This window comes from Macaca thibetana, chromosome 12 (genome assembly GCF_024542745.1).
Source record: "Macaca thibetana thibetana isolate TM-01 chromosome 12, ASM2454274v1, whole genome shotgun sequence".
Taxonomy (NCBI): domain Eukaryota; kingdom Metazoa; phylum Chordata; class Mammalia; order Primates; family Cercopithecidae; genus Macaca; species Macaca thibetana.
This window is the reverse complement of record NC_065589.1, coordinates 115489914-115504406: the sequence shown is the minus strand read 5'-3', so window position 1 is coordinate 115504406 and position 14493 is coordinate 115489914. Positions and strand designations below refer to the sequence as shown.

The 14493-nt window shown below is 39.0% G+C and overlaps 1 long non-coding RNA gene across 4 annotated transcripts in view; it reads left to right on the top strand.

Moving 5' to 3' along the window:
* The window catches only part of LOC126932646 (uncharacterized), a 61136-nt gene that overhangs the window by 9131 nt on the left and 37512 nt on the right, over positions 1-14493 (top strand). The gene's annotated exons all lie outside the window — the stretch shown is intronic.

Below are 14493 nucleotides of genomic sequence, written 5' to 3'. Positions count from 1 at the left end.
TCTGCCTGCCTCAGCCTCCCAAAGTGCTGGGATTAAAGGCGTGAGCCACCATGCCTGGCCTTGCCTGGTTTTATCAACAGTTTTAGTGAGGTCTACTAGGGTCAGATCAATCCACTCTTTCTCTTCTTTTGTAAACTTTCTAGCCCCTAGCTCAGGCCTGAGCTAAAATGTCTAGAGGTGCATCCTAGATTATATAACAACTGAGTGTCAGAGCCAAGACTGACTGTTGCCCCGAATTCTCTCTGCAAACAGCTCTAAGACACCTTCCTACAGGGAAGCTAATGTAGAGGAATGTTGCTTGTCTGGAGTGATTGCAGTGCTTGCAGGTGTATAATTAGTCACTAGTCAGTGTGTAAATATGCTGTAAATTGCTTTATTTGTTAATGTGAAAAGCGCCGCAGAAATACAAGGTATTATAGGAACCAAGGCTGAACATGGGAGATAAGGTATTGTGGGAGAAGAACAAGTGAGTGAGGCATCAGTGTGTGTCATGTATCCCTCTGCTGGGACGAAGCTTATAGGTTCTCCCCGCTTCGTTTTCTAAGAACACCGACTCCCCTGGGTGAATAATTTAAAGGACAAATTACCACTCTTCTGGGTACCAAAGCCAGCCATAAGCTGAAATTAAATTAAATCATAAAGCCCTACAAGAAACTGAGGGAAGAGTCAGAAATGTAAAACCAAGGGAATCCAGAGCTAAGGATGAAATATTAGAGTCAGTGCGATGTCCTTGCCTTCCTGTGCTGATGAAGTAAAAAACTAAAAACCACCCTGGTGCAGACTTAAAGGACCACCATCAAATATCCATTGTTAAGTACTTGGCAGTGGCTATTGCAATGATTTCAATTCCGATGGGGTATTGGAGGGAGGTAGGAGAGAGAACACTAGATCAACTTCAAGTCCTTGTACTTCAGCTAATTGCTAGGTGACCTTGAGCCAGTTACTACCCAACCTGGGCCTTTGTTTCCTTCATCTCTGGATTGAAATAAATGTAATCAGAGTTTATGTTTCTATTTTTTTCCCATATCAGCTCAGTGATCATAGTGAGCTAATAAAAACACATACACAATTTTCCAATTAAAATATAGCAAGCTCATTATCTCTTCTCAGAGCACAAGCCCTATTACCATAATGAAAAGTTCCCCTGTACTCCTTAGTCAGGGACCAAAAGATAGAACGGCAGCTGTGGAAATGGAAGACCGTAAAGTTTTGTTCTAAAACAGTGTCCTCACAGTTTCCTCCAGAGGGAAATGAATATATACCTGGTGGCTTAGAGGGGCGGGAATACCCTGTGTCCAGGAGAGGAGGCAAGCAGTACTTTGAATGCCCAAGACTGGCTTCTGAGAAAAAAACTTGGCATGCTTATACTGCAAATCTAATGATCTAGTCACTCTACATCAATGGAATGAGAGAGAATTATGAAATCGTTTCTTTATTTAATCTCTACAAAGCAAGGACTTTGGTAAACACTTTAGCAGCTGATCTGCTGCCAACGTGGAATATGGGTTGGAAACCAAGTAAAAGTTGAAAACGAAGCAGATGTTGTTTTCTAGGTGCTATGTCACCGAAAGGCCTGAAACACATCCTAGGTCTAGCATATTAAGCTTGACTCTATCAACATCACAGCTAAGCCTGATCAACGTTTACTACCATGACAGTATCACAAGAAGAGCAAAACAAAATTCTAAAATTAAGTGGTTCTTTCTCTTGCTAGAAAGCTGTGCTTGACTTCTTGGTGTACATGAATAAAGGCTACAATAAAGGAAACATTTTAGAAATACTCACCTACCTGGTAGTCCACAGATCTTTAGATTTCATTGGCCAGCAAAATCTCAAAGGAAGAGAAAGAACAAGAGAGACCATCATATGGAGGACAAATTTGATACCATCACTTCAAAATGAAAACATCTGGCCACGCCTGTACTCCCAGCACTTTAGGAGGCTGAGGCAGGCAGATCACTTGAGATCAGAGTTCAAGGCATCCTGGCTAACATGGTGAAACCCCATCTTTACTAAAAATACAAAAATTAGCTGGGCATGGTGGCAGGTGCCTGTAATCCCAGCTACTTGGGAGACTGAGGCAGGAGAATTGCTTGAACCCAGGAGGCAGAGGTTGCACTGAGCCAAGATCACTCCACTGTCCTCCAGCCTGAGCAACAGAGAGACTTCATCTGAAAAAATAATAAGAAGAAAACAACTATTATCTACTACCACTATCATTTATAAAAGGATGTTTTAACGCTAAAATGAGGAAGGACACTATCTCAGAATAAGGAGTAGCCCTTTAAATTACTTTGATTTAGTTATTGGACATACTGACTACATTGCCCTTTAGTTTTCTTAGTAGTCATGGAGCAGTGAAAACTTCATCCTCAAGCATTATAGTTCATCTGTGTGCATTGGAAAGCCCTGCTCTTTGGCAGATCCTCTTAAAACTAGAAAGCCCCCTTCTGCAAAAATTCCAGTCTTAAGTTCCTTCAGGGCCCAACTTTAAACCTCGTTTTTACTTTGAAGGTTTTCCTGGTTACCTAATGACCACAAAGATCTTTCTACTTTCTGAATTCCTGCAGTACCTGTAATTTTAATATATAATCTAGCATTTTTATTTCGTGAGAAAGGTTTTTGAAATGTAGAATGTTTTGGAGATAACAGTTTAATTTTTAAGTAAACATTTAAAAGCTTTATTTACCAACTGATAGAACCGCAAGTTAGACATTTCTTAAAAATATTCTAATTTAAGAAAGAAAAAAAGTATAGAATTCTAGAACAGAGATGAATCTTCCATTATTCAAAATGCATCTGAAGTTGGCTGAGGTCTTTTATGGTTGACAGTATAGAATCCAATATATTTTGATTGGTAGACTAGACTTACACTAAGAAAGGATTATTAGACTTTAGATTTTAATGTTGTCTCTTCTCTCCACCAAGATAAGTAAGCATCGGAACAACTCTTCTTCTACTTCCTGTTTCAAATGGTCCCGTATTCTCATATAGCTAGAATAACAGAATCCTCTGTAATAGAAATTGACCTTAGAGATTATCTAGTCTATATCCTTGTTTAACAGATGGAATATCTGTAGCCCAGGTATAGTGAAGTGACTTGCCCCAAATCCCAAATTGATCAGAATTAGAGTTGAGATTTCTAATCTCTATGCTTGCAGGTATTGTAAGTATACTAGTCTTGTATCCCCATATCTCTAGATATACAGTACATTGCACACCGTGGTCCCTAAACAAGATTAAAAAGAGTAGTTTTCCCCAACCCCTAGGCTTTCCTTTTCACTCTTGGCTATTCTTTCCTTCCTTGGCACCTATTACCTCTGACCTCTACCCACTCCACACTACTTCCAAACCCATTAAAATCTAGGTTCTCAGGAAAGGCTATGAGAAACTCATCTACACAGTTTAAATTTCTCATAATTTGTTCACGGAGTGATTGGCGTGTGCCAGACATTTTTCTTGGTTGACTGAATGTGGGACTCCTCCCAGAGTACTTGCAATTTTACAAGGTAGGAAGAAATAAGCCGACAAATTGAATCTTCATTCAAGGCACAAGGGAGACTTCTTATTTCTTTGAAATTACCACATATCAGCAATGATTTTACTTCTAAAATCAGCCAAATTCTTCAGAGTTGGAAGCCTGCCTTCCTTTTGTCCCTCCACTATAATTACCACAAGTCTTAGATATTTAGAAATATTTACAAATTCATATTGACAATGTAACAGACGCTTTTTCATTTTCCTATTTGGGAACTGGTCTTTTCTCCCTTAACAAAAACCAAAGTGTTAACACTTAAATGCAGGTTTGACATATTTTAAACATTTTTAGGTATTATTCTCAAAACTATGTAGACCCAGTCCTAGAAATAAGGGCTCCTGTCTCTGGAACAAATTTACTGCATGATCTTCTCCAATTCTCTAAACTTGTCTGGCCACAAGTTTTCACATTTGTGAAACAGAAAATTGTTCTTAATGGAGACTGAGGTATTGGAGGGTTGGGACCACACCTTTTAATCTTCCGTATGTTACCACATAGAGTCTCGTTTCGGGCTCTGCCCACGCAGATGCTCAGGAAATGCTTGCTAACTGAAGATTTTTATGATCACTGATAGAAAGACAGCATAAATGCAAAACACGATTTTTCCCTTGCCCCAAGTTACCCAGGAGCATCATTCTCATTCAGAGATGACCACATTTCAGAAAGTGGGTCTCATAAAACATACAATTTAATGAAGCCATCTGGGAAGATGATCATCATATAAATGCAAGATATTGATATTATCTGGCTACTTGGGGAAATACCATGTAAATGAAGGTGCAACCCAGCTCCATAATTCAAATCTAGTATTGATGTACAAGGTCTTTGGATAATGGACTTTACAGATTGACATTTCTCACAAATCTGGGGCTACTTTTCTCCCCTCCTTTGCAATTTTACTATATTTGCAGTAAGATTTTATTTTACTTTTTGGAAACATCTTTTTTTTTTTCAACAGGAATCTATCAGTATCAACTGGGAGTCTTGAAACAGAGATTTTACATCTGTCTTTATTGGTGTTTTTAAGCTTCTCTTTTTTTGAAGCAAGAAATGATGCAAATAACATAGGCATTTCTTTGCTGCTCCAATAATTATGTGGGATGTTGTTCAGTTATTCAGCTTCCCAATTGATTCAGCTGCTTTCTTTTCTTTTATATTCTAGCAAGAAGGTGTGCTCTACTTCTGATATTATCCGGAAGACTGTTCTAAATGAAGCCACCCAGTAATCTGTTCTCCTCTCTTAACAAATGTTGCCTCTTTCTCTGAGAGACAATTGCTAAAACACAATACCAAGGCCAGGCATGCCAGCAGTCATACAATGGTAACATCCAGCAGGCTTTGGCACTGTATCTTTTTTGTAGTCTGAGAAAGGGATGGAGAATTCCCTCTACAATTAGGACTCTGTCTCACTACCACCGCTGAAGAAATTACCATTGGCATTGAGGCAACAGCTGCTCCCACAGTGTAAACCAAAGTTCTTCTGTGGTCCTCACAGTCCCTTCAAGAAATGATGGGATCAAGTATTTGTGCTTGGCCCTCCTGAAACACTGAGCCTATTTCACCCTGGCTGTCCCCAGCCAGCCCCTCCCCACACACTCACCAAATAATATGTAAGTGCAATCCATCAGTACACTCTTCCTAGAGGTTGGTGGAGCTCATGGACATTGTCAGAGCATGTGCGTCCTGGGTTTGCTCGCCCCAGGAGCCACACATGGTGTTCAAACATGGTGTTCCTTTTCAGAATATGTATGGCAGGGGTTAGAAGTGTAGAGGCAGGGGGAGTGTTTCACATGCTGTGTCTGGCTGAGACTGAGGTGGGTGGGATAGACAGGGAGCTGGCAATATGTTCTTGACCTTTAATTCTTTTCATATTCGCTAAAGAAATTCCTTTTCCCACTGTTTATCTTCTTGCATCCCTAAATCACACGTTAGAGGTAAGTGTGTCCAGAGCTGAGGGACAAGACACTTGCATGCTTTATATCCCAAGGGGGAGTTTGCATGCTCAGAAGCAGGGTAAGAAGGAATTCCTGGCCCTCTTTCTCCTTGGCCTCAGCCAGAGACTGTCACTGCTCATCCCTGATGGGAAAGGAATATTCAGAATTTCAGTCTAATAAGGCTGATGAGAGGTCTAGCATCTTAGAAGTCACATTAGCGAGTACATTCAGTGAGTGCCATGGGCCAGATACAGTGCTAGGTACAGAGCAGTGACATCACCAAGATGGTTGAGTAGGACATATTAGCCTTCCTCTCCTCATACACAAAACAAACGCAGGTGACCATTGAACAATGCAGGGTTAAGGGCACCAGCCCCCCGCATAGTCGAAAATCCCTGCATAACTTTTGATCTCTCAAAACTTAACTACCATTACAATAGCTTACTGTTGACCAGAAGCCTTACTTATAACGTAAACAGTTGTTTAGCACATATTTTATATGTGTATTATGTATTTTATTCTTACAATAAAGTAAATAGAGAAAAAAGATACTAATTGCAAAGAAGAGAAAATATATTTACTATTCATTAAGTGGAAGGGGATCATTATAAAGGACTTCATCTTCCTCATCTTACATTGGTGAGGCTGAGGAAGAGGAGGAAGAAAAGGGGTTGGTCTTACTGTGTCAGGAGTGTCGGAGGCAGAGGAAAATTTGCATATAAGTGGACCGGGATAGTTCGAACCTGTGTCATTCCAGGGTCAACTGTGTAGAGGGTTCAAGGGCCTATTAAAAAATCTGCAGCAACGCAGTGGAGTAAACAATGGCAAGTATCTACACAGTAAGGTGCTACACGTGGGTTATAGTAAGGAAGGAAATCCAGTTTGTGCCTTCAAAGAGTTCTCAGCCTGGTAGGGGTTCATAGCAGATTTTATGTGTATATATATACATAAAATATATATACACATGTGTATACATGTGTATATATACACATATATACACACACATATATCGGTTAATATTCTCAACATTAATCTTAAGAGTCTCCAAAGTTTTTTTTTTTTCATATTACAAAACATGAAACTAAAATTGCAAAGGTAGTGACAAAAATAGTCTACACATTCCTAGGGATTGGAACTCTAACATAGAAATGGCAAGTAGAGAGAGAATTCCATCCAAATAGCTGACTGTATCATATCAGTGACTAAGATGTTGAGAAAAATAGATTTGCAGCAAATAGAAAACATATATACCAGGGAAAACCTTTCAGTTACTCATAAAATGTTAGATAATTATGGGAACCAAACATTATTTATTTAATTATTTATTTCTTGAGATGGAGTCTCACTCTATCACCCAGGCTGTTGTGCCACGGTGCAACCTCAGCCCACTGCAACCTCTGCCTCCCAGGTTCAAGTGATTCTCCTGCCTCAGCCTCCCGAGAAGCTGGGATTACAGGCATATGCCACCATGCCTGGCTAATTTTTGTATTTGTAGTAGAGATAGGGTTTCGCCATGTTGGTCAGGCTAGTCATGAACTCCTGACCTCAAGTGATCTGCCTGCCTCAGCCTCTCGAAGTGCTGGGATTACAGGCATGAGCCACCGCACCGGGCCCAAACATTTATTTTTAAAAGGTATCTTTATATAGAGAGATCAGTCATTCAGATAACCACTTTTTTTAGCTGAGTTCTATTCAGAGCTAGGTTGCCACAGTAGAAAGGCAAAGAAATGTAAGACAGTCTTTTCCTTGGGTCACAACGTTAGTGAGAAGATGAAGTTTTGCCTGTGGAAAAGAAAAATTAACATTAAATTAACACTGTAAAATACTTTTAAAACCTTTTGCCTGATATCTAAAGATTCTATTGAGGAAAAAGATGTACAACTGTAACCAAGAAGTTAAAAATTGGACTTAGGGGCTTTTTGTAGTTAATTGGGGGACAGAGGGATATACCTAGTGACAAAAGACACAGCTGATGAAGTGCTGTTCTTACAAGCATAAAGCAAAATCCTTTCTAAGCATTTTTTTCACCAAGCGATTTTCTGTAAGCATCAAAAGTATTGATGATACTAAGAATGATATAGGGCTTCATAATTCATCATTGCAATGTAGGGAAATGTTGAGTCAAAAATGGAGTTGTTTTTAAAAAAAAGGAATTAGAAATTTTTTAAAAAACTTTCTCTTTATAGCAGAACATTCAGGCTGTATGGCAAAGAATAGAGAGAAACACAGGTCACTCATAGTCCTGCCACACAGAGATAATCATTAGCATTTTGGTGTATGCTCTTCCAAACATTTTTCTATGTATGTATATACAAATATTAACATACACTTTTTAAATATAAAAATGGAACCACACAAGGCGTACTGCTATTTAATGTATTTTTAACTAAATATAGCATTTTGCATATCAATAATACAGATTCAGGGCTGGGTACAGTGGCTCACACTTGTAATCCCAGCACTTTGGGAAGCCAAGGTGGGAGGATCACTTGAGGTCAGGAGTTCGAGACTATCCTGAGCAAAATAGCGAGACCCCCACTTCTACTAAGAATTTAAAAATTAGTCATGGTGTTGTGTGCCTGTAGTCACAGCTACTTGAAGGCTGAGGAGTGAGGATCACTTAAGCCCTAGCATTTGAGGCCACAGTGAGCTATGATTGCACCACTTCACTCTGGCTTGAGTGACAGAGTAAGACCCAGTTTCTAAAATTATAATAATGATAATAACATATATTTAAATTGGTCTGAGCTGAAGAGTGTTCTCAAAACTCCATGTCCACCTAAAACTTCAGAATGTAATTACTTCATAGATGAATAATGAGTACTGATGGTCTACGAGTTTTTTGATCATGTGCTCCATTAGTAAAACAAACAAACAACACCATGCACCTTCAATAGCTATATTTATTTATAAATTATAAACATGTACTATTTCACTATATGCACATTATAAAACGGTCTCAAAAATAGACGTTTCAAAGAGATATGATAAAATTTTTTAAGTTTTGGCATTTTTTCCCCAGTCTAGTGGATCCCCTTGAACACCCCCCACTCTAGAGTTCACATAAACCTCTTTAAAGACCCCTGGTGCTACAGTATTCTCAATTACAAGATGTTATAGGAATGGAATGGGTTCAAGAATGTTCTGGTCATCCGAATATGCATGGAACCAACCCGCAAAATATTTCTGGAGGACGCAAAGATTGTTTGGTACAGATTGCTTGTTGTCTCCCACTTGCTCATTTTTCAAGATTCTGTTCTACAGAACAGAATCCTGCATGAAACTTCTCCTGGCATTTCAGGTAGAACTGACAACTGCCTTTTTTGGATTGTCCTATCCCTATGCAGATATCCACATAACATTTATAACACTTGATTACATTTATTGGTTCCAGTGTCTCTCTCCGCATCTGGATTATCAGCTTCTCCAAGGCAGGGATCATGTTGTATCCTTCATTAATTTGCCAGTGCTTGTTATCTAGTAGGTCCTTAATAAATACTAGGTGAATGAGTCGACAGAACTAGAGAACAATGCAGTGCATAAAAATTAGGATGTCCCGAAAGCATACAGAAGAAGAAAAAGAAAATGCTATGAGACGCTACCTAGAGCCTCTTCGACATACGATTATGGTTAATTAGATTATAATGTCTGACTTGTTTGCAGCAAATTTCACAGAATCTCCCAGTGAATTCTCCAGATGCTTCAATGAAATTCATGGTTGCTTCGCTCCTCTGCACACCTCTTTCTCCGCTCTACAGATGAGGGGAGTTAGCCTTGAATTGGGATGTTTATGTACTTGCTAATCATACGTTTGTTTTCCCTCTAAGCTTTGTCCTGCCTGCCAAGAATAGCTCAAGATGACAATCATGTTCATGGTTTCAGTCAAACAAAGGCTCCAGACAGATATGAAAAAAGGAAACAAAGCCAGAAGTTTAACATCAGCAAGAAGGAAAAACGAAGAAAATAAGTTTAAATACTCTGCTCCCCATTTTTTGCTCTCATATGTCAGCATTTTAGTACTCCCGTTCACCCACACTTGCTTGGCACATTGAGGATGAGGAGTGGGTAGACTTTTTAAGTAACTACAATAAATAAGAAGGCTCAATTCTACCCTTTGCTTATATCCCTCAAGAGTCACTGGAGTTTTTAAATCTCTCTCATTCCCACACCTTTAAGTAACTACAATAAATAAGAAGGCTCAATTCTACCCTTTGCTTATATCCCTCAAGAGTCACTGGAGTTTTTAAATCTCTCTCATTCCCACACCTCTGTGTGTGCCCCTGTGCATGTGTGTCTTTCATGTTAACTTGAAGCCATGACTAGTAACTGTTACCAATATTTACTTCCACATCTGCTTCCCTAAATTGTTGTTTTCCAAAATAAGTTCTATGAGATGTTCATAGATGCTCCATGGAAAAGGGTTCTGTGGTCAAATGTTGGGAAAAGTTATAGTTGTACAAGTTAAAAGGATGTCTTTGCAAAAGGATTTCTCATGCCCTTTAATTTACCAGTGTACTTTGTCAGTCTTCAAGAGGAAGCATGGTTTGCACCAAAGAACCCTCTTTCCTGGAATCATCTGGGCAAACTAGTATTCTATTGATATACTTTAAGAAATGCTGCCAATTTGACTTAAGGGTTTGGCTTAAACTGGGAGCTCCTGTCATCAGAGACACAGAGACATTCAGAATTACCTCGATAACTTGGATTGACGGCCAAGCTCTTGACAATATGGAGAAAACATCACAAAGAAACACTCCCAAATACTCATAAAACTCTAAAGTCATCCCTCCTGTGGGCTGGCATCTCTATATTCTGGAGCCGGAAATGCCAATGCTGCAGAAGGAGATAGGCTAGAAAAACAGCCAAGTGGAAAGGTAAAAGGACCTAACCAGGGCACCATGGTTTTAGGAAAATACAGCTCAGGACCTGACTTATGCGTATAATTTCTGGGCAGTTGTCTGACAGAAGTGGAATGCCCTTCGTTCTTGGGTGGCTTTCATGGAGAGGCCCACTTTTTCCATTTTTACTCCCACTAATCACTACATGGAGCCTTCCTAGAACATGTAGCTTTTGATTACACCGTGCTCCCAACAACAATGTCTCCTCTGTACGCTAATTCCTACATAGTCTTCAATCCCCTGCTACTGCATGAAGACTTCCCTTTCCACCCACTGTAACATTTCCTCATTTTTCTGAATACTCATAATATTTAACATGGATAGTAGAGGTCAGGAAGTGTGGTCCTCTGGCCAAATTCAGCCTACCACCTATTTTTATAAATACAATTTTACTGGAACACAGTCATGCCCATTCATGTACATACTATCTATGGCAGGTTTCTTGTGATAGTGGCAGAATTGAGTAACTAAGACAGAACATATAACATGCAAGCAAACATATTTACTATCTGTCATTTACAAAGAAAGCTTGCTGAACTCTGGTCTATACCATTTCTCTAATAATCACATGCAGCCTTGCTTCGTGTTGATACTTATACTTCGATGTTTCCACAGGTCTTCTCAATGAGTTTCAAGCCTCCTAAGAGCAGGGCTATGATTTGTACTTTTTGAATCCTTTGTAGTACCTAGCACAGAATAGGTTATCAATAAGCTAGCTAATTGAATTTTTTAAAGCACAATTAACCCAAAATTCCCTGTAAGAGAATGCTTTTTCCTGGTGTCAACAAGGAGAAAGTAAAATACATCATGTTGTTTTCATACCACTTCAGTCTAGTGGTTTGAGATAGGAAGTGGACACAGGCTGTTTACATTGGTTAGCTCCAAATTTTCTCTGAAAGTAAGATAAACCTCAAAAGGGTGGCAACTTACAACCACACATCACTTAACCGTAGGGATATGTTCTGAGAAACGCATCATTAGGCAATTTCATCATTGTGTGACCATCATAGAGTGTACATACACAAACCTAGATGGTACAGCCTCCTACACACCTAGGCTGTATGGGAGAGCCTATTGCTCCTAGGTTGTAAACCTGTATAGCATGTTACTATACTGAATACTGTAAGCAACTGCAGCACAATGGTAACTATTTGTGTACCTAAGCATATCTAAACATAGAAAAGGTACAGCAAGAATACAGTACAAAAGATTAAAAATGGTACACCTCTGTAGGGCACGTACCATGAATGGAGCTTGCAGGACTGGAAGTTGCTATGGGTGAGTAAGAGTCAGTGGTGAGTGGATGAGAATGCCTATAGCATTACCGTACATACTGTAGACTTCATAAACACTGTACACTGAAGCTTCATTAAATTTATGTTTTAATTCTTTGATAGTATGTTAACTTTAGTTTACTGTAACTTTTTCACTTTCTGAACTTCTTTTTAAGCTTTTTGACTCTTTTGTAATAACAGTTAGCTTTAAAGAGTATAGATGTACAAAAATTGCATATCCTTATTCTATAAGCTTTTTTCTATTCTTAAATATTTTTTAACTTTTAAAATTTGTTTGTTAAGATCTAAGACACAAACACACACACCAACCTAGGCTTACACAAGGTCAAGGTCCTAAATATCACTGTCTTCCACCTCCACGTCTTGTCCCACCAGAAGGTCTTTAGGGACAGTAACATGCATGGAGCTGTCATCTCCCAGGATAACAATGCCTTCTTCTGGAATAACCTACTGAGGCTGTTTTACAGTTAACTTTTAAAAATATAAGTTGAAGAGTACACTCTAAAATGATGATAAAAGTACAGTAAAGCTGTAACATGTTCATTTATTATCATTATGAAATATGTACAGAACATAATTGTATGTTATTTTATGTGCTATACTTGTATACAACTGGAAGTTCAGTAGGTTTGTTTATGCCAAGATCAACACAAATATGTGAGTAATTCATTGTGCCACAACATTAAGTCTGTGGCACCACTAAGCCATAGGAATTTTTCACCTCCATTGTGTTACGGGGCCACCGTTGTATGTATGTCCCATCATTGACCAAAATGTTGTTATGCGACACATGACTGTATTTCTCAGTGGTAGCTGGGGAAACATTATCCTTTTTTTACACAAGTTATATAACCTTAGTACTCTTTCCATAAACTATACAGTACACTGATTCCAACTGCCCCAAAGCATTTACAACCCCCTCTCTCACCACACACAAGACTGAAGCTCTCCATGTGTACTAGCGGACAGAATGTGGGCTGGCAAAAATTGATCAATACAGTTTTCTGATGGCCATCACGCCAATCTTCCTAGTGGCCACTTGGAATCCCGGTCCAACTCCGTGCATCTGGGTGGAACGAGTAGCCTGGCTGAGACCTGTCATCCCAGGCAGGACTGCTCTCCAACCGCCTGTCATCTTAATGCTGGTGGATGCTTACATAAATAAACCTCCAATGGATCAGACTGGAAGGGACAAGAAGCAAGGCCATATTATCTATTCTTAAGACCTCTCCCGTGAACATTTGTCAGGGCAAACGAAAATCCTAAGCTAAAAGTGCCGAAAGAAGTCTCTTTTCAAAAAGTCAACCAGGAAATCCCCCTCTTTATTAATGGCTTTTATATGCTCAGATGGGGTTAAATCCACCACTGAAAATGTGTATTTAGTTTGTTCAGTGCCGAGGAGCAGGACTGAAAGTTGTGTATGTGGTTGACACATGCATATATGCATTTTCATGGCTCCGAGCAGTTGTATGTGCTGGACTGGATTATTAATTGGTGTAAAGCCACCTAAAATTTGTTCTATCCACAAATACAATTGCCTCAAAAAAGGAAAGACAAGACTCACAGCTGTCCTGTAGCAGGTCACCAGCTCCATCACTTCCGTCAGAGTGACTCATCTTCGTTTCTGAACTAATGGGAGCATTGGCTTGGGGTTAGATGTGATGTGATCCTATCCTGGCCTGGCCCCTGTTCGTGGCCCAAGCAAAAAGATTATGATTTTATTTTCTCTTGTGAAATTGCAGAAATAGATATATGTAGATCTCTAGAAAGTAGCCTTTTATAGTACTAACAATTTTCTGTAGTTACAATTTTCATGGTGTCTACTGGTTGAGAGATGATAGGACTTATTCATGGAATTTACACTCTGGTGGTTTGATAAATATATAACATGTTGAAAAGGAGTTTCGTGGAAAAGTAAACGTTATTCATCAGGGTTTTAGTTTCTCTTATATTTGCTTTCAGCTGAGAATATTGTAAGTTGTTTGTTTGATTTTTATTTATTTTTTCATTTATTTGGCCTTCTAGATTCTTTACCTGATCTAATCCAAATAAAAACAGCACTTAACAACTTTAAATATGGCATCGGGGGAAATGTGTATATCCTTTTCTTTATATTATCTTTTGTTCACATACTGAGGGCTGTGGAAGGCAAAATGTGGTGAGGTGCTATTTTATAGCATGGTTAATGCTTATCAGTAATTTTTTCCCTCTGACCTTCTGCCTCAGACAATTAATTTTCTTGAACTGCTCACACACTGGCAGAACATGGAGGGGGTATAATGTTAGTACTAGTGAATATAATCTTGGAAGAAAAGCTGTGCAATTATTCAAAGACCTAATCTTATCTCTTGTTTCATTTTTATATCACAAGTCTACATTTAAAAGTATTAGATATCCTGTTCTGCTGTCCCACACCTTCAAACCTCAGTAAATAAATGCTGCTAAGTGCCACCAGGAGTGAAAGAGCTTGTAATGAGAAGTGTGAGGAGATATGTGCTCCATTCATCATTCTGTTCAGGCCAATATTGAGGCTCTTGTTATCAGCAGGATTCGTGGCGATGTCATCACGGCTGGCATAAATCTTCTGTCAGTGTGGGTCGGACTGATGCCCTATTAAAACCCTGCTTTCACCTAATCACAGAATGACCTTTCGATGTCTTTAATTAACCTCTGACCTGAACCATGCCAATGTCTTGTTGGTAGGTAAATCTATGGCATGACATTTGCTTATGACACTACATTTGTCTTGCTTTTAATCATCATACCTTTCAGATTATGGCTTGAATGAAATACAGTTGGGATCCCTCTTAATAGTTGGATTAATTTTT